General features: G+C 43.6%; 1 protein-coding gene across 2 annotated transcripts in view; it reads right to left on the bottom strand.

Moving 5' to 3' along the window:
- PAK6 (p21 (RAC1) activated kinase 6) overlaps nucleotides 1-21,832 on the bottom strand; it is a 290,545-nt gene that overhangs the window by 125,369 nt on the left and 143,344 nt on the right. For both annotated transcript variants that reach the window (XM_073609984.1, XM_073609985.1), the window contains exon 2: nucleotides 8,905-9,020. The gene's annotated coding sequence lies outside the window, so the exon portion shown is untranslated. The remainder of the gene's footprint in view (nucleotides 1-8,904; nucleotides 9,021-21,832) is intronic.

Genomic DNA, 21,832 nt, shown 5'->3' with positions numbered 1-21,832 from the left:
TCAGTGGCATAGACCTTTTATTCATTAAACTGCGAGTTAGCTGCATGACGTAGTTGTAAATATTTATAAAAGTTATTATGATGTAATTGATACGACTCCTGTAACTCCCGAAAAGGGTGCATAACATTTTGGGCCTAGAGCTGAGAAATATATTGTATTCCTTTAGAGCAGGGGTCTCCAAACTACAACCCTCCAGTTGTTCAGGAACTACAATTCCCATCATGCCTAATATTGTCTGTGAATGTCAGAGTTTTACAATGCCTCATGGGACGTGTAGTTCCGCAACAGCTGGAGGGCCGTAGTTTGGAGATCCCTGCTTTAGAGCACCAATGCTCAAACCCTTCCAATTTACATAGCTTTTCATGGTGCCTATTCCCCCATATTGGTGAAAATTCTGACACCCCTTCATATTTCATTATGCGTCTCATTTCTTGCCATACTTTGTTCATAAGAACCAATGTTGGTCTAGAATGAGTACACGCAAATGATCCAGATCCTAACTGGGCTATAAGATTATAATGCGAGCAGTGGCTCAAAAGCACGGCCTGTATGGGGTCTCTCCAATCTATCGTCCCCCGTCCAGCAAAATGCTGCACCCCCCTTCCTAAGTATAGTACGCTGAAGGATAGAAAGTTTAATCCTAGGGCTTTTTCCTTTCTAAAATAACTTTTTGGCACTTTGGCACTTGAGGAAGCAGTCCCTGAGTTTTTACACAAGGGACGCCTGGTGCTTTTCTCCACAGGAAATAGAGAACTCTTTCCTCCGGAAATCTTTTGGATATATTTGTACAAACGATCACCAAATAAACGTCCCCCATGAAAGGGGAAACCTGCCAATAACTTTTTACAAGGAAGCTCGGCTGACCAGTTCTTAAGCCACAAAAGTCTGCGCTTATGTACAGACAAGAGAGCCAAACGAGAAACCTGTTGTATTGAATCCTTTAAAAGGGGTCTACAGCAAAACACAGCGCTCGAGGAATATCTGTCTTATTTTCAGCCAGATCATCCTCCTGGTTAGGCATGTTAGGCCGTCTGACCTGATCCTTTAGGGACTGGCAGATACCAATTGCTGCAACAGCTGGCTGAATAGCTGAACTGGCAAAAGAAAAGGAAGCCTTTAATAATGACTCCAATTTCTTGTCAACAGGGTCTTTCAAGCCCTGTGCATCATTTACTGGACAAGTTAAGTTCTTGTTTAAGGAAGAGACTGTTGCATCTATGGCTGGCATGCTCCACTTCTTAAACTTTTCAACCATGGGAAATAAAAGGGAAAAACTCTTAAGAGGCACAAAAATCCTGTCAGATGTTCCCAATCAGTACACACCTCCTGTTTCAACAGAGGGTGTAAGGGGAAAGCCTGTGCGGCCTGAAGAGGCCTCGGGGACCTCAAAGAGGACCATCTCGGTAAGAGTCTGGATCAAAAGCCTCTGCGACTGAGAGGTAGACATCAACTGGATATCTTCTTGCCCAGAAGCAGACTCATCCATCAGTCCCTCCACAGAATCCTGAGCTTTTTAGCTCTTCCCCATCCTCAACCCTTTCCTGCTCCAAACCAGGAGGCTCCGGGGAGGGGGATCTGTCACGCTTCTTGCCACCCTGCAGGATGGAGGCAATCATGCCAGCAATCCTGTGCTTTAACCCGGCTTGGGCCGAGGCCAGTTCATCCTTGGTGATAAAGGGTGAAGTAGCAACGTTGACTGTAGGCACAATAGCAGATAGGCGCAGCGGCTCAGATTGCCCAGAAGCTTCTGGTCTTTCAAGGGATACAACACTAGGGATGCAACTAGGTTCATCAGGAACTACTGATGACATAGGTGTGCCCTTCCCTATAGTGTTAGTCCGGCTCCTCTTTTTTGAGGACATTTACTAGCCACAAAATGAGTACCTGGGTGTAGTATTAACACACCTCAGAAGGGAGACCCTTTAATAGGGCTCACTAAGCCCCTATGCAATAATCCTGAGGGCCTTTAGCCTGCCAAGCAACACCTGGTGACTTACGTGACCCGGGTAAGGAGAAATAAAACACTGCAAAAGCCTGGTTCAGAGCCTGCTCTGGGTCCCACAGCTGCCCTCTGGAAGCACCGCATGCTTGGAATACACAGCTTAAATAAGTTGGCTGTGCACTGGAACATTCTGTGCATGCGTGCCCACGCACATGCACAGTTCCAGCGAACGGGCGTGGCTGTATTCGCGTATGACATGAATTTTCAAGTGCCCAGATAAAGGCTATGGCGCATGTGCGCCAAGGCCGCCAAACAAACTGCTGAGCACAGCGGCACTCATGTGAATGCACGTGCGCCATGGTGAACCAAGGGGAAATGGCGCACCGTCATGCGCCATCATACAGCTAAAAAACAGCCAGACACAAGCAAAAAAGGTACACTTTGCAAACACCCACAGCTAGCCCCAAACTCCCCCGTATGGTCACTGCACACACTGCTAGCTTGACTGATTGTTACAAACACTGGGACACCCCACAATAAATAAATAAGGGGGTTTCACTTACCTGTCCAGGCGCAGGGCAGCTTAGAAACTAAGAGCCCAAGCTTCACCCATCAGGGCGGGCTCCTGTCACTTGAGGATCTTCAAGGACTGGGTACCCTTTTCATGTTTAGGGTCCACTCCCTTGGACCTGTACAGCACCATGCAGGAATGCCTTAGCGCTGTGGTGTCCAGGATTCCACTTCGCAGGGTCCAGCGCCTGGAGGCCACATTACAGGCAAAACCTCGCAGGATCTTGAGTCTTGTTTGCGAGGCTCGGATACCATTTATCTAAGCATATAGAGCCTGTGTCAAATGGATCAGATTGGTCAATCCCTTGTTTAATTTAACCTCAGAATGACACTTCTGCGCAAATTGCCATAGCTGTACGGCAGGCTCTTTTAGAAGTTATGGGGCGCCGCCGGAGGCGCACACCCACCGCGTCTCTAAGGAGCCAATGCCCGTGCCCAGCAGCCGTGATCTCCACCGGGCACCCGCGATCGCTCATGACAGAGTGAGGACGGGAATTTGTGTGTGTAAACACACAAATCCCCATCCTGTCAGGGGAGAGGAGACAGATTGTGTGCTCCTAGTATATAGGAATAACGATCGGTCTCCTCCCCAAGTCAGTCCCATCCTCCCACAGTTAGAACACACGTGAGGGAACACATTTAACCCTTTGATCACTCCCTAGTGTTAACCCCTTTCCTGCCAGTGACATTTATACAGTAATCAGTGCATTTTTATAGCACTGGTCACTCAATAAACATCAATGGTCCCAAAAATGTGTCAAAAGTGTCCGATCTGCCCGCCACAATGTTGCAGTCACGATAAAAAAATTAAAAAAAAAAAAAAAAAAAATCGCAGATCGTCGCCATTACTAGTAAAAAAAAAATAAAATAAAAATGCCATAAATCTATCCCCTATTTTGTAGACACTATAACTTTTGCGCAAACCAATATACGCTTATTGCAATTTTTTTTTACCAAAAATATGCAGAAGAATACATATCGGCCAAAACTGATGAATTAATTTTATTATTTTATAATTTGGGATATTTATTATAGCAAGACATAAAAAAATAATGTTTTATTCAAAATTGTCGTTTTCTTTTGTTTATAGCGCAAAAAAAAAAAAAAAAAAAAAAAAAAAATCACAGAGGTGATCAAATACCACCAAAAGAAAGAAATTTGTGGGGAAAAAAAGGACATACATTTTGTTTAGGTACAACGTCGTATGACCACGCAATTCTCAGTTAAATCGACTCAGTCCCGTATTGCAAAAATGACTTGGTCAGGAAGGGGGTAAATCCTTCTGGGGCTGAAGTGGTTAAGAACCAGTTTGTGGGACTCGAGACCTGGAGCTCAGAGAGCTCAAACAACCGTGCCATCCACCTTGCAGACACTGGAAAAAAACTGAAGTACTTCCTGTATGGGAGGGGTTATATAGGGGATCACTTCCTGTCTACTAAAGATCTTTGGTCTACAAGTGTCCATTCACCTGGAGATGAAGTATAACCCAGTAGGTAATGAATATTAGCCTAACTCTGTGTCCCATGATGTATGAAAAAGAAAAAAAAAAAAAAAACTACACTAGTCCATCTAGTTCAACCAAATTAAAAAGCACACACACACACACAATTAGAAAACACCCATATACACTGTCCTATACAGATAGTTGATCCAGAAGAAGGGAAAGAAAAAAAACAATAAAGCATGGTCCAATTCCGTCCAGTAGGGGGGAAAAATTCCTTCCTGATGCCCCTTGGAGGCAATTGGATAATTACTGGATCAACTACCCCTGGCATTATTACCTCTGAAAATTAGTATCCAATTATATTTTTTGACTTTAGAAATTCATCCAGCTCTTTTTTAAAACAACTACTGAGTTGGCCAGAGCTAGTTCTTGAGGGAGTCCATTCCAAATTTTCCTAGCTCCTACTGTGAAGAAGCATTTTTCGTATGTGAAAAAAAAGTACATAGTGCCCCTTTGCCCTCTTTAATGACCAGAAAGTAAATAACTCCACATCAAGTTCACTATATGGACCACTTTATACATGGTAGTTATATCCCCCTTAATCACCTCTTCTCAAGAGAGAATACATTCAGTTCAGCTAATCTATCCTCATAGCTGAGCTCTACCATGCCTCTTATCAGTTTGGTTGCCTCTTTCTGCACGCTTCAGTTCCCCGATATCCTTTTTTGTGAACTGGTGCCCAAAACTCCAGAAGAGGTCTTACTAATGATTTGTACAGGGGCAAAATGAGGTCTCTTTCTCTCTCTCTCTCTCGTTTATACCTCTTTTAATACAAGAAAGATTTAGCTAGCTTTATTAACTGCAGCTTGGCACTCCATGCTATTAAGTCTCTGATCTACCAGAACACACATATCCTTCACCATCGACCCCAGCTCTTTTCCTCCTAGTTTGTATGATGTGTGCATGTTTTTAGTGAATAACTTTACATTTATCAACATTAAAACCCATTTGCCACATAGCTATCCAATTAAATAGTGCATTTAGGTTGGCTTGTAAGTTGGAGACCGCCTGTAAAGTCATAATTCCACTGCATAACTTGATGTAGTTTGCAAACAAAATTGTAATTTTAGACCCAGACTCTATATCATTTATAGATATGTTAATAGCTAAGGGTCCCAACACTGAACCTTGGGGTACACCACTGATAATGTTAGACCAGCGTAGGCAACCTTGGAGAGATGAAGATCTACTTGAACAACATTGATTAAGTCAAAGATCACCGGGCCCAGTGTCCTGTTGTTAGGGCCGGTTCACACCAGAGCACGATGCCAGAAAGGCGTGTTCCATGTGTGTTGCCTGCACTGTGTTCAAAACGCACTGCCTTTGTGATCTACTGCTGGTGATGATACATTTTTAACCCCAAAATGTAGATCGCAAATGCAGTGGACACAAAAAAAAATATTACAAGAGAGTGCAGGGTTTGGGAGTGCGTTACGCTCAGAATGCAGGGACCAGGAGTGCATTGCGCTCAGAATGCAGGGACCAGGAGTGCATTGCGCTCAGAATGCAGGGACCAGGAGTGCATTGCGCTCAGAATGCAGGGACCAGGAGTGCATTGCGCTCACAATGCAGGGACCAGGAATGCGTTGCGCTCACAATGCAGGGACCAGGAATGCGTTGCGCTCACAATGCAGGGAACAGGAATGCGTTGCGCTCACAATGCAGGGAACAGGAATGCGTTGCGCTCACAATGCAGGGAACAGGAATGCGTTGTGCTCACAATGCAGGGAACAGGAATGCGTTGCGCTCACAATGCAGGGATGGGGGGAGGGGTGATGTAAAAGGTGGTAGAGGACACTGCTATAAGGGTGGGCACTGCAATGGGGGTGGCCCTATCCATAGCAGTCCACTGACCCCTTCACCACCCCCCCACACACACAGTAGTGAACCCCCCTCCCCCATTCCTCCCCATAGTCTCCTACCTGTGCACACAGGAGACCGAGAGGCAGCACAGTTCTGGACAGGGGGCAGGAACAGGAGCTGGCAGAGTGGCTTTTCATATTAACAAGCTGGTGATTGGTTGCTTAGGACCTAGCAACCAATCACCTGCAGGTTAACTTGAAAAGTTAACTTGGCCAGCTTCTCCCCCCGCCCTCCATTCTGAGCTGCGCTGCCTCTCGCTCCCTGCTGTTCACTGATGACAGAAAATGCAAACAATTTTTTGTTATAACAAATTCAATTAAATAGAGAGAGGGAGGATGAGATAGAGAGAAATGGGATGAGAGAGGGATGAGGGGTAAGGGAGGATGAGAGATAGAGGGGGGATCAGAGAGAGAGAGAGAGAGAGAGAGAGAGAGAGGGGATTAGAGAGAGAGAGAGAGAGAGAGAGAGGATGCATATGAGCATGTGTAGAAGTGACAGCAAAACAGCCCGGCCAAGGCAAGTGACCGAAGGCACAGAACTCGGAAAGATGACAGGGTGAAGATGGAACAAAGGTGTGCCCATTCTAGAGCTGGTAACATTGAGGATATTCAATATCATTTTAAAGAACTGTTTTTGTGTGTAAGAGGCATAGGGGAGGAGTATGGATGGTATAAAAGTTGGAAGTATGTACAGGTGAGGGAGAGGAATGTGGAGGATATAACAGTGGGCACTATGTACAGGAGAGGAGTGTGGAGGGTATGCCAGTGGGCACTATGTACAAGAGAGGAGTGTGGAGGGTATGCCAGTGGGCACTATGTACAGGAGAGGAGTGTGGAGGGTATACCAGTGGGCAGTATGTACAGGAGAGGAGTGTGGAGGGTATGCCAGTGGGCAGTATGTACAGGAGAGGAGTGTGGAGAGTATGATGGGGGCAGTATGTACAGGTGAGGAGTGTGAAGGGTATGATGGGGCAGTATGTATAGGAGAGGAGTGTGGAAGTTATTATGAGGGTGGCATGTACAGGAGAGGAGTGTGGAGAGAAAGATAGTTGGCAGTATGTACAGGAGAGGAGTGTGGAGGGTATAACAGTTGGCAGTATGTACAGTAGAGGAGTGTGGAGGGTATCACAGTGGGCAGTATGTACAGAAGAGGTATGTGGAGGGTATGACAGTGAACAGTATGCACAGGAGAGGAGTGTGGATGGTATGAGAGCAGACAGTATATACAGGAGAGGAGTGTGGAGGGTATGACAGTGAGCAGTATGTACAGGAGAGGAGTGTGGAGGGTATGACAGTGAGCAGTAGGTACAGGAGAGGAGTGTGGATGATATGACAGTGGGCACTATGTATAGGAGAGGAGTGTGGAGGGTATGACAGCGGGCACTATGTACAGGTGAGAAGGATGTAGGAATCTGGGAAGGAAAAATTTAAAGATTTGTGGAAGGATGTTTAGGGACTGTGTAGTGGTTAAGCGGGCCATACATGAATTGAAATCAAGCCAATTAAGCAGAGACCAGCTATAGTTGATCTATGTATGGGCTAGCTGATTGTACACAAGTCAATCTATGAATCAACTTGAGTACAACCAGCCTGTCAGGTTTTTCCCAAAACAGTCAGTGCTGCCATCTATAGTTAGCAACACTGATGATTGTATTGTGTGGGTAGGGAAGGCTCCCCACTGGCAGAACACAATAACACTGAGGAATTCATTCCCCATCCACAGGTCAGCAGGTGAGGTGGTGTGTGGGGACAGGCTGGGGAGAGAGTTCTGTCAGCAGGGGGGTGTGAGATGGTCATGGAGGGATATCAGTCAGCGGGTGGGGGGAGTAACTGGGAGTGATATCTTTTTGAGTAGGGTCTGTCATCTGCAGGTTGGGAAATGGTCACCTAAGTTGAAGGGAGGTGGCTAACATGGGAAGTGGCTGGGAAGTGACCTGGTTGGTGGTGAGTGTGAAATGGATGATGTGTTTCACGTTTCTTTCACATTTTAAGTAATGCTTACTGCCCTTTGAAAAGTGATCTGTGGTGTATTGCTTTTCAACGAGTGGTATAGCAGCAGCTGACAGACGTTCATGAGGTGCTACTGCCGCCTCCTTTTTTTACATTGCTGAATGGCAGTTTTACATTGTTGGACTATGTTGCTACTGCGAGCGAGTTTAAAAGGCGGTGCTGCCTGTCAAACTCTGCAGGCTCCAAGCTGTCCATTGAGCTCAGTGCCTCTGACAAGAAGTGAGGAGAGGCACTGTGAGCTCATCCTCTCAGTCTGCTGCAGAGTGTGCCAGCTTGTATTTAAACTGGCTGCTCTGTGTGTAGCTTCTGAAAGGCTGCGCAAGGAGCCCTGTATCGCTGGAGCCATAGATGATAGGAGCCCCAAATTTTGCCGAGCCACGACCCTCGAAGTCAATTTTTCATTTTTTTTTCTTTGTGATTTTTTTTTTTTTTTTTTAATGGTCCTATCTTAGGGTAAGGGGCCTGGAGTTGCAGCTCCAATAGCCCCTATGTTAATCCGGCCCTACTGTCACCTACCCGCGGTCGATGGGTAGTCTGCAATCAATGGGTTATCGACCCCGGCTTTAGACCATTTACAGTATAAATCATCAAATCACTACTCTCTGAATACGGTCTTTTAGCCAGTTTTGGATCCATTTACAAACTGAAGTTTCTAAGCCTGTAGACTTTAATTTACACATTAGCTGCGTGTGGGAATTTATTTTGAATGCTTTTGCAAAATCCAAATATACTATATCCACAGCCACTCCTTTGTCTACGTTTTTACATCCTCATAAAAAGAAATCAGATTTGTCTGACAACTTTGGTCTTTGTGAATCCTTGCTGACTATTGCTTAAAAAATATTTTGTGCTAGGTGACAGGCAATGTGGATATCTGATGTGCTTTCAGCTTTTTAGAGACTCCTCAATCATGTATCAAAGCAAAACCATGGTAATAATTACCCACTTGCATGGATCATGCAATAAATCACATTTACACAACGTTTAGCTTTGTGAACTGGGAGTTGCCACACTACCTGCTCTTAAGATTAGAAATCACTTTCCAGCTGGTGAATTCAGGTTTTCAGTCAAGGCACTTTGTTGATGGCGGGAGGTTTCATCATCTGATGGCACTGCATTTCATTTGATAAATCTATAGCAGAGAAAAAATTATATTTAGTAGGCCTTACTATACACTTAATACTTTTTGCAATATGACTTTTTCCGCAAATTTGGATTCTAATTAATAGCAATCTAATTAATGTATACTTAAAGTGATACTAAAGTCTTGTCTTTTTTTTTTTTTTCTTTAAAAATAACATGTTATACTTGCCTGCCTTGTGTATTGGTTTTACACAGAGCAACCCAGATCCTACTCTTCTCGGGTCCCTCTTCAGTGCTCCTGGCCCCATCCTTCTGTTGAGCTCCCCCCAAATAAGCAGCTTGTGTTGGGGTCACCCGTGCCGATTCACAGACACGGAGCCATGGCCCGGCCCCACCCTCTATCTCTCCTGATTGGCTAACTGACTGACAGCAGCTAGAGCCAATGGCGCCGCTGATGTTGTGTCTCAGCCAATCAGGTGGGAGAGTGCCAGATGGCCGAGGGACTCATGCAACATCACTGGATCGAGAAGGGCTCAGGTAAGTATTAGGGGGGCTGCTGAACACAGGTGACTTTTTATCCTAATGCATAAAGATAAAAAAAACTTCTGCCTTTACAACCACTTTAACACTGAGACATTTTAAATTCCAACAATACAATCAGGGAATTTCCTTTTTTTGTTTTTTTTTTTTTTTTGAAACACAGACAAACATACGGTTATACTGGCACAAAACTAATTACTTGCAGCTCAGCCCACTCACTACTTAATGTAACCATTATGTATTAACTGTATTTAACAGAGCAACACGTTTTTTAAAATATGGTGAATTTACAGCTTTGTACTCAGCGGTTTAGACTGTAAAAACCTGATCTATTATATATTAAGGCTTCATGCACACTGTGCTCCTTTGGACGCCTTTTCTCCCATACGTGGGAAAGGCCGCGTTTATCATAAACGTTTATGCACGATCGTGCGCTTGGCATTGAAGTATTCTATTGATCAGAATAATAATGTATTCTAGCTATTAGAATCCACGAATGTGCAAATGTACATAAGCATGGCTAGTATTAACATGCATTTATGCGCACCTGCATTTTTTTTTTTGCCCAAAGGCACAAGTGATGTTTTTTTTCAGCCTGTAAACGCCTATGTGTACATGGACACATAGTCTAACGTGTGTTTAGAGGCAGAAAAGAAAATGGAAAGAGTCAAACACCTGTAAAAAAGGCATTTATTTTAGTTGCAGTGTGCATGAAGCCTTATGGGTCACTGCACAGCATTGCTCAATTCATCATATTAATAATTAACCCTGTATAGGATTTGTGAATTTTGATTGATAACTGCTTTTGTGTATTTAACAACTCTGTGTTTGTAATCCCAGATAGTAAACTACAATGGCTTTGCGTACACCCAGGCTTTAGCATAGCTAAATTGTTTCAAAACGACAGCCTCATCACTTTATGTCCTATTGGTTTCTCTGGTGCTTTTTGTGCTGCTTTATTCTGCACTATGTGCCTCTGAATTTTCATAGGACATTGCAGCAAAGGCACTTCCTATTTGTATGACGCCTGGCAGCCACCTACAAGACTTATTAATCATAATAGACATGTCCCTTGAACTATGGGGATAGGGCTGGGGTATGCCAGTCACAGTTTCTGTGTCCTAAGTATTGAACACAACTTTCATGGTCATGGAGCCAGTTTCATTTGGATTAGAAAGTTAGCTACTGAGCCCACTCCACACCTGCCTGTGCACCTAGAATCCAGCTGCATTGCAAAACACGGGTCACTCCCTCATGATGGACATCATTCAGAGAATGCTTTGCATTTCCTCAATAAATGCAAAGTATTCTCTGACTGGAAAAAAAGGGTGTCACCGCCTCGCATCTCCACCTCATCCAATCGAAGAATTCTTTGCATACATTGCAAAAGTGCAAAGTGACCTCCAAAAATTGCACCCTTGCTCGGCAGGTGACCTGCAATCACAATGCAGCAGGCAAGCCACTCAGCGTGAGACGCAGAAGCTAATGGAGATCATTGTAGTAGGCACTGCTACTACAGTGATCTCCATTAGCTTCTGCATTTCCAGCTTCTAAGACAGCCTTTCAACCTTTTTACCCCAGAAGAACCCTTGAAATAATTTTCAAGTCCCTGGGAGCACCTGCTAAGATTAGTCCATCAAGGGCGATAAGGAAATTGCTTCTTACATCAGCAGTCAGTGGAAGGAATGACCCCTTACAGTGAGCTGAAACAATCATTGGCATCATGCCCCTGACTCTGCCCAGTAGCAATGGACTGGAACTATGAAAAATATCCCTACCTGGAATTCTGCTTTAACATCGTAAGTAGGACCTGCTACATGCTAATTTAAGGGATGCCACAAAACATCATCTAAATTAAAATGTCATATAATGACCCCACATTTCATACAGAGTCCAATGTTTACTAGGTTAGGCTTCTAAGCCTCTGCTTTTAGAACACTGGTTAAAGTACCGCTTAACAATGCGAGAAAAAATGCCACTAAACTACTTAAAAAATATTAGGATTGCAAAAAAGTTTTATTTCCCCAAACATACTGGTTGGTGTTACACATAGGTGTGTGCAGCCTATTGCATTAGGGTGTGCACCCCAAATGTATTAAAAACATGGACAGTGTTAGTAGGACAGTGGCAGTAGAGCAGAGGTTGGTGTCAGTAGTTCAATGGACAGTGTCATTAGTTTTTTATTTTTATTACATATTTTAATTTTTTACAATTTTATTTAGGAGCCCCGTTGGGGGGCATTGGTGCAATAGCAGCAGGGGGAATCGGCGCCTCTCAAGGTGATTAGGGTATGCCCAGGCACACCCAGCACACCCCCTGCGCACGCCTATGGACTGTTACATATTTTTGACTCGGAGGTATTGAAGCGATTTACTTGAATTAATCTGTTCTATAAGTTTGCTTGTGGTGAATTCTACAGATTTTCTTCCAGTCACTAGGCACAGTAACACGCTGCTGTCAGCAGTTCATGTGAGATAATGGAAAATCATTACATATACATCTAACAAAAATAGTAGTGCAAAGTACTGAAGGCTGATGCTTATCTCCCGCCTGTTTTTAAAGTTTTTTTTTCAGACAGCTGGGAAAAAAAGTTCAGATAAGAAAATGGGATAGGCCCTTTAACCCACTGCTTTCAAACAATGTTAAGTTCAGGCATATTTTGCTAGCAATTATGTAACATAGGGTGGATTTAAGTACATTGTATCCCTAACTAAATGCCATTTTAGATTGCTAAGGCGTTGTGCAAACAATTGCCATTTTTTGTAATGTAAATTACTCTTTTTTGGCTTTATTACATCCTTTTGGTAAAGTGGTTCTAAAGCCTTAAGGTTTTTCACCTTAATGCATTCTATGCATTAAGGTGAAAAACCTTCTGTGCTACAGCTCCCCCCCCCCCCAAGCGGCTTTCCCTGGGGGCACCCGATGAAAAGAAGGAGCCAGGAGTGCCAGCGGGGAACCCCAGAAAAAAAGAATCTGGGCTTCTCTGTGCAAATCATTGTACACAGCAAGTAAGTATAACAAGTTTGTTATTTTTATATATATAAAAAAAAAACAAAGCTTTAATTATCAACGCTGGTGCCTCTTTGCGTTCACTTCTTAACACTCACTCCATCAATGACTGCATAGTGTGGGTTTCCTCATGGTGAAAGTGGAACATGCCTGTGCAGTGTGCGTCCACACGGATGCTTGTAGTCTCTATTCGGAGAGGGTGTAACAAGGTGACAACTCTCAAGTTGAACAATCGGGACACAGAGACAGAGCATTATCACCCCATAACAGGAAGTGCCTGTACAAAGACCTTCATGGCAGGGTCACCAGATAGTTTTTAATAGATACTGAAGGTTTCAAAACAGCTTTTAAAACTACATTAACTCCTTTCTGGCCAATCCTAGCATGCCTTTAAGTGGATCTTTATGCTCAGGGGGGTGGGATGGACTTCTGGATTAAGTGACTGCTGTGGTTGTCTGTCCCAATGGTTACACGACCGGGTGCCGGTCCTGCTAGCTCTCGATTATGACTATTGACTAGAGACAGAGAGCCATCTATGACAGCGTGGTCACTGTGCTGGAAGCACAAAAGGCTGCTCTTTGCACAGAAACCATGCCCATCCATGAAAGCATCTGTGGGCCTCTGTGTTGCACATATGGGTTACATGGGCGGCAAGAGGTTAACGTTTTAAATCGTAATACAAATTTAGCAATGGGTTCAGATCTTGTATCATTAACTAAGAAATAATTTGCTGCGAACAGATGAAGATCTCTAGTGTAAGTTAATGACCTGAAAATACACTACACGCACTTAAAGCTGAAATGAGATGGGCTCAGCTTATGCAGCCTTAAACATAACTATTCTCTAGAGTTTCTTAGTACTCTCCAAATGCAGACAAAGTGGATTGCTGGCCATCAGCACAGCACACAGGTGCCATGAAGGATGCCCAAGATTTGAGAGTTTTGCCCAAACACTTGCATTTAGGGAACACATACAGGTTTCCTGGCAGAAAGCAAGTTTTATTTAATCTTTCTAATGGATGTTTTCTCTTGTTGGGATTTTGTTTAATGAAATCATTAAAATTACAGTATTCACACAGTTTACTTTGGCAAGATTGTCTTCCTTGTAAATAGAATTACATCATTTTTAACAGTAGCAGTTAACTTGTGACTTTTACACTTAGAAAATATAACTGCAATTGTTACAGGCAATCTCCATAACTACTTCCTGGCATATATAAAGTAGCAAATCTCTTTAGAATAAGAGCCCTCTCTAACCTTCTTATTTGTACACTTAACAGCTCAAGATTTATTCAGAAAATAATTTCTATGTAATTATTTGCTGTATGTAATTACACTATAGACTTGGTCATGGTCACTGTAGGTCTGTCTGAGCGTCTGAACTCCATGGTCTAGTCTAGTGGACATAGATGGAGATATATTTTGCAGATTTTCTCTACTGCAGTTCTTCTATCTTTTCAAAAACAATAGAAATTTGTTTCAGTTATAAAATTTCTTTTCTCTGACCAAGCCTCTCTCAATCTTTTCACCCCTGAGAAACTCCCAGAATCATTTTTCAGTCTCAGGAAGCCCATGCTAAAACTAATTCATCAGAGGTGAATGGCAAAAATCTCTCAGGTTGGTGGTCTGTGGGAAGAATGTGTCCCTAATAATGGTGGAGAAGGATCTGGGTGTTATGGCAGATTATTATTTTTTACCTATAGGTAAGCCTTATTATAGGCTTACCTATAGGGACACTAAATATCTCCTAAACTTGCATCATTTAGGATGTATTTACTTTAGAAGCAGCCGGTGACATCACAAGTGCATGTGCTCTGAAGGAGCAGCATGCCCGTGCCGTTCCTTCAGAGCCCTGTGCTGTACACAGTGACTCCCGCACAAATGTTCGAGAGTGACGTCATCACAGCTCGGCCATTCACATCACCAAAAACTTGAACCCAGAAGGAAGACCGGGTGAAGATGGAGGTGCCTACAGTGGTGACAGAGCGCCACTGGAGGGCTTTGCTTTCAGGTATGTCTATAATAATGTGCTAGTATGTGGCATACTAGCCCATTATGACTTAAACTGCCCAGGGCCCAATTTTTATTTTTTTTTGGAGCAGTTTACTACTGCTTTAATAATAGCACACAAGGCCAAGTGGCAAAATATGTTCTTGTATTGAGAGGTAGAGACTACAGAGAGAGATATAATTTTGCCCCTGTACAAATCTTCAGAAATATGCAGTTCAGTTTTGGACACCTGTTCACAAAAAGGATATCGGGGGAACTGGAGAAAGTGCAGAGAATAGCAACCAAACTGAGAAGAGGCATAGAGGAGCTCAGCTATGAGGAAAGATTAGAGGAACTGAATTTATTCTCTCTTGAGAGGATATGATCACCATGTATAAATGCATAAATGGTCCAAATAGTGAACTTGCTGTAGAGGTATTTACTTTCAGGTCATTACAGAGGACAATGAGGCACTCTGCACGTCTGGAAGAAGGGAGCGTTAAAAAAACAAAAAAACGCTTTAAGGGTAACAAAGGATCCTGTTCCCTTAAAGCATGTTGTACGGCACAGTGCTTTTGCTGTGTCATTTGGCCTCCTGTGTAACCTAAAAAACCTGGCTGATCTCCCCCCCTGTAAACTGACCACGGTTTATCATGGCTGTTGAGCCCTGACACCGTAGTCAGTTTACGTGCCTCCGTCATCCACAGCTCTCCTCTGATGTCTCCCCCCTCTGTGCCAGTCAGCTTGTGACAGTGCCGCTCAGCTCTCCTCCTGCTGCAATAATAATTATAGTATAATCATGCCATCCCCTCTGTTAATACCTTATATCGGCGCTCACGTGACCGCTTGGCTCACTCTCCTCACCTCCTCCCGGCTGATGTCAGCAGGGATTTTCGGACCCTCTACCGCTGCAGCTGTCAGCCTGGGGGAGGAGAGAGCCGAGGAGTCACTTAAGCGCCGGGAGACGCTCCGATATAGGGTAGAAATCAGATCTTTTTTATATAGCACAGACACTGGGACACATATCGTTATTTAACAGAGGGGATGGCAGGAATATACTATAGTGGCTTTACAACCACTTTAACCTTCACATACGGAAACGCTTCTTCACAGTAAGGCCCCTTTCACACTGGGGCGGTAGGGGGAGTTGGCGGTAAAACAGCACTATATTTAGCGCTGTTTTACCGTGGTATTCGGCCGCTAGCGGTGCGGTTTTAACCCCCCGCTGGCGGCCGAAAAAGGGTTAAAACCCCTCGTATAGCGCGGCTATAGCCGCGATGTCCCATTGATTTCAATGGGCAGGAACGGTTTAGGAGCGGTGAATACACCGCTCCAAAGAAGCGGCTGACAGGAGATTTCTTCTTCTCCTGCCAGCGCACCGCTTCAGGCTTCACACTAAACAAACAGCGGAGGCTGTTTAGGGGCGGTTTGCAGGCGCTATTTTTAGCGCAATAACGCCTGCAAACCGCCCCAGTGTGAAAGGGGTCTAAGAGCTGTGAAAATGTGGAACAGACTCCCTCAAGAAGTGGTTCTGGCTAGCTCAGTATATCATTTTAAAAAAGGCCTGGATGCATTCCTAAATTCACAAAATATAACTGGATATTAAATATTTAGAGGTAATAACACCAGGGGTAGTGTCAGGGATGGGCCCAGCCCTTCGTTCTCTGAGCTGGCCGCTCAGCGGTCAGCTAATTGCCAGCTCCTATCTCTCCACAGTTACTCAGCTGTTGCTGATATCCTGCTTGTCAGTCCTGCCTACTTAGACTGTCCAGTCCAGAGGAGCTCTGCTTTCATCTTAGTCATCATCACAGAGACGCTCTCCTGCATTCCTGTTAAAAGACTTGCTTGGCTGACATCCCTTCTGGCTCCAGATCCCGCTTGCTGTTTTACTACGTTCATCTCCGGCTCCTTGACGTTTGGCTTGTCTGACTATACATTCTGATACCTAAACTCTGGCTATGTTTTGACTACTTGTTCTATTTACTTTTATTATTAAACAAGTGTCATTTAACTGTACTTCTGTCTCGGTCTGATTTCATGGTTTCTGACAGGTAGTTAATCCAGGGAATATTCGATTGCCTAATTGGGGCGATCAGAAAATAATTTTTTCCCCCACTGAAGCAAATTTGATCACGCTTTATTGGGGTTCTTTTTTTGCCTGACTAACTTCCTGGCCTGATTAACTATGGTTCTCAGAATGCCACCTTTAGGCCCTGACAGACAGCTAAAAGGGTCCTTGGTGGCTCTGCCAAGTGACAAATATGCAGACACCATAAGATGGGAGGACAATGAAACCAAAGCTTAAGGAACCCTTATTACAGTGCCTTGAAAAAGTATTCATAACGTTTGGAATTTTGTCATGTTACAACCAAAAATGTAAATGTGTTTTATTGGGATTTTATGTGATAGACCAACACAAAGCGGCACGTAATTGTGAATTGGAAGAAAAATGGTAACTGAAAAGTGTGGCTTGCATTTGTATTCAGCAGCTTTTCTTCTAAGAAGTATTCAGGGTGATGTGCAGTGTTAGTTTTTCACCACACATAGCATTTTGCTTTTAAGGCCAAAAAAGTTAAAATTTTGGTCTCATCTGACCAGAACACCTTTTTCCACATATTTGCTGTGTCCCCCACATGGCTTCTCACAAACTGCAAATTAACTTCTTATGGCTATTTTTTTGAACAATGGCTTTCCTCTTGCCACTCTTCCATAAAGGCCAGATACAGCATCTCACAAAAGTGATTACATCCCTCACATTTTTGTAAATATTTTATTATACTGAAGAAATGACACTTTGCTACAATGTAAAGTTGTGAGTGTACAGCTTGTATAACAGCGTCAATTTGTTGTCCCCTCAAAATAACTCAACACACAGCCATTAAAATCTAAACCGCTGGCAACAAAAGTGAGTACACTCCTGAGTTAACATTTCCAAATTGGTCCCAAAGTGTCAATATTTTGTGTGGCCACCATTATTTTCCAGCACTGCCTTAACCCTCTTGGGCATGGAGTTCACCAGAGCTTCACAGGTTGCCACTGGAGTCCTCTTCCATTCCTCCTTAAAGACATCACGGAGCTGGATGTTATGTTAGAGACGGATGTGGATGTTAGAGACTTGCACTCCTCCACCTTCCATTTGAGGATGCCCCACAGATGCTCAATAGGGTTTAGGTCTGGAGACATGCTTGGCCAGTCCATCACCCATTTGCCCTCAGCTTCTTTAGCAAGGCAGTGGTCATGTTGGAGGTGTGTTTTGGGTCATTATGTTGGATTACTTCCCTGCTTCCCAGTCCCCGAATGGGGGGGGGGGGGGGGATCATGCTCGGCTTCAGTATGTCAAAGTACATCTTCCAATATCAAGTCGCGCTATATTCCATAAAAGTGAATCTGTGCAATTAGTTAATCCTATTCAACCCTTATGAAGTGAAAATCATGAATAAAAATTGATCAATCTGCACACTATAAACAGTCCATTCTATTGATAGTAGACCTCCAATGTGAAATCCGCACACAGTACACCCGTGAATAGTGATGAGTAAAAGATGTGCCTTCCACCTCCACACACACTGCCACTTACCGACTCCTGTTGATCTCCTATAACAGGAGATCACATTTGCTTCTGGCTTAATACCCAGCCCGGGCCTTTATGTACGCAGCCAAGGTCACAGCGTCTTCCCAGATGTTTACCCTTCACAGGTACACTTTGCCAGATAATCCCCATGAGAAAATAAAAGCTTCCATAGCATAAAATCTTTGGGTGACTTTATTAAAGCGGAGTTCCACCCAAAAGTGGAACTTCCGCTCATCGGTTTCCTCCCCCCCTCCGGTGTCACAATTGGCACCTTTCAGGGGGGAGGGGGGTGCAGATACCTGTATAATACAGGTATCTGCACCCACTTCCGGGAATAGACTCCCGCGGGAGTCACACCCCCTCCCGCACTCCCCCGCTGTCTCCTGGGAAAGACACAGGTCCCAGGAGATAGCGGGGACCATTGAGAACGCGCAGCACGACTCGCGCATGCGCGGTAGGGAACTGGGAAGTGAAGCCGCAATGCTTCACTTCCTGATTCCCTCACTGAGAATGGCGGCGGCAGCACCCGAGGATCGATGGACGGTTCAGTCTCGGGTGCCGACATCGCTGGACCCCGGGACAGGTGAGTGTCCTTATTTTAAAAGTCAGCAGCTGCAGTATTTGCAGCTTCTGACATCTAAAAAAAAAAAAATTTCGCCGGACTCCCGCTTTAAGCATAAAAAGTATTGCACTTACATTTAAACAAGCAAATTCATGCAGTAAAAACACAGAGCCGGCCGGCTCTCAATTGCAGCCCATGGTTCCGGGACTTACGTGAACACGGTGACGTCAGCACGTCGCTTCTCCCTGCTTGTTTAAATGTAAGTGCAATACTTTTTATACTTAATAAAGTCACCCAAAGATTTTATGCTATGGAAGCTTTTATTTTCTCATGGGGATTATCCGGCAAAGTGTACCTGTGAAGTGTAAACATCTGGGAAAATGCTGTGACCTTGGCTGCGTACATAAAGGCCCGGGACTGATGTGCATGTCTCCAAGATTTGAACATACATCTGTAAGTACGAATAGACATTTTCTGTTTAAACCTCACATATGCTGTAATACTACCATGCTTTAACCTATTGTTTGTAAATTATTTACTCACAATACTGATACAATATTCCCTCTCTCTTTCTTTTTTGTTCTCGATAGAATATGGAATAGTCTGCTTTTCTATTAACCTTGAAGAAGGATATACATATGTCAAAAATATTTCTTTTTGGCTTCCGAAACATGTCGGTGATTTAAGTCTAGCAGCTTGTTCTATCTCCAATTGAGATGTATTATTGTTTTTATATTTGTACATTTTCATTGTTATAATTGTCTACTTTCTACCAATAAAGTGAACCTATATATTTTTACATACTATTTGGGTGTACTCTAACTTGTACTCTCTCTGTGTCCTCACTATCCTTGGGGCCGATCTGTTTTTCTCCATTTATATTTTGGGATGTGACACAGAGTGTAGGGTTCCCCCATTCCTGGTTGGTTTTCATCTCTCCTCCTTTCACTCTCTGATTACTTTGGGTAGCAAATACCCGTATATGCCCCTTTGTTAGATGTTGAAACCACTAGGATTTTTTACAATGAATAGGGTCTAGCATGGCATTCATGCTGTCAATTTTTTTTTAGGGGAGAACAACCCCTAAACCCCCCCTTTTTTTTTCCCTCTTCATCATGGCAGAATTGTACAGTCAATCATGGGATGACTTTACATTAAAATTACAACAGGACTTTACTCAAAATGAGTCACGCACGTCAGAATTGAGTTTTTTTTTTTAGGTCTCACCAAGTGGTTGGAGAAAAAAAATCGCTTCTTCATTGGCATATTCTTCAAAGCTTTTAATATATCAGGGATGATCTAAATCCTTTAGGCTTAAAAGTACAAATTTTTCCATCATTTGATAATGTAGACTCCTCATTTAAAACAGCGTGGGAGAACAATTTAAAAACGTGTTCCAGTAAACTCTTAATTGAAGAGTATCAAAAACGACTAATTGACATCAATTGCAATATTGGTAAAATCTACTCTAGAATAAAACCACTACAGACCCATCCAACATTTCTTGAGCTGAATGACAAACTTAAGACCCACATTGAACGGTTTAATAAATCCATCCTTACTAAGAAAGAGCTTAAATATATGAGGGACAAACAAGCTTTCGATGAAGGAAGAGCTTACAAGTGGTCCTTCACAACTCGTAAACCCAATAAAGGAGGCCCGCGCAAATCCAAACCTACACACGACACTGGACTTACTGACGTATCAGACAGTTCATCTCTGTCTTCTATGACATCTTCCCGATCCTCCAAAAACAAACGCATGAGACAACCTAAAAGGGGATGGGACAATGACAACTCCAAATTCCACATTAGGCACTAACAAGCGTCCACCTAAACACTACACAGGTGCGTCCCCCTCGGCTGCCATGAATGACCCAGTGCTACAAGAGGCGGCAGATGCTGGCATGGGAGCAGAAATGGCTACCGGACTGGACGCAAACACTTCTACCACTCCCAAAATTCCCACTACGTTTTTCCCTAAGAATCAGGGAAATTTCCCCACTCCCACACCTCGGCCACCACTCTAGCACCCCATCACCCCACTAACCTCAACGTTGTAAACCTTTCCTCTCACTCTCTCACACAGGATGAAATTTTAGTCCTGTCTAAGGGCCTCACCTTTGTCCCATCGAACAAAATGGATAAATTTGAAGTAATCAAAGACCTTCACCTGTACACTCGCAAACTTCTCTTAAAGAGTATGTTCGATAAGACCAGACCCGACACAGAGGGTTTTCGAACCCTAAGTGAAAGGCGAGCCCTAGATAACCTCAATGCGTTGCTCGAGGAGAATGAACCCAAAGATCTCATTGACACTATTGACCTAGAAGCCCTCCTTATGGGTGCTACAACTGCAGAAACAGGGCCCCCCCCCAAAAAATCCTACCTCAAAAAGACATCTTCACTATACCCTGCACCCAGCTCCAACCAAGGGGTCTCTACTTTTTTGAAAATGACTTGTCAGGAAATCAAAAAACTTAAACCCACACCCTCTATTTCTGATAACCTCACTAGAAATGAAAAAGCTGCCCTTCAAAATTTGCTTAACAATCATGAAATTACTATAAAGGCGTTGGACAAAGGGGGGAACATAGTCTTGATGGACAATGACAAGTACTGTCATATGTGCATGAAGATTTTGAGTAACTGGGACTGGTACCGCCCGATTGGCCCCGATGTCGTTGAGGCCTTTAAAAACAAGTTTTATGCATTTGTGGATGAGGCATTTCAGAAAAAAAACATCTCCAAACAAACCCTTGACTTCATTCGTACTTCTCACCCTAGGTTGCCAACCTTTTACTCTCTCCCTAAGATTCACAAACACACTAGTGACCCTCTAGGGAGACCAATAATCTCGGGTAATGGTGCCATTACGGAAAACTTAGCACGCCTTGTGGATGAGCACATTAGACCCTTTGTTCTCTCCATACCTTCCTACATACGGGACACCATTCACCTGTTACAAATTATTGAGGGTGTACAAATATCAGAAGGATGCATTTTGGCCATTATCGATGTGGAAGCTCTTTATAGCTCAATACCCCACTCTAAGGGGCTTGCATGCATGTATAAGGTTCTCTCACAGACCAGCCACCATGAGAGTTCCTTTAATGACTTTATTCTGCTATCCCTAGACTTCATTCTGAAACACAATGTTTTTTCTTTCGATGGTCGACACTTCCTCCAGGT

Source organism: Aquarana catesbeiana, linkage group LG13 (genome assembly GCF_042186555.1).
Source record: "Aquarana catesbeiana isolate 2022-GZ linkage group LG13, ASM4218655v1, whole genome shotgun sequence".
NCBI classification, from domain to species: domain Eukaryota; kingdom Metazoa; phylum Chordata; class Amphibia; order Anura; family Ranidae; genus Aquarana; species Aquarana catesbeiana.
This window is presented reverse-complemented; position numbering and strand designations above follow the sequence as displayed.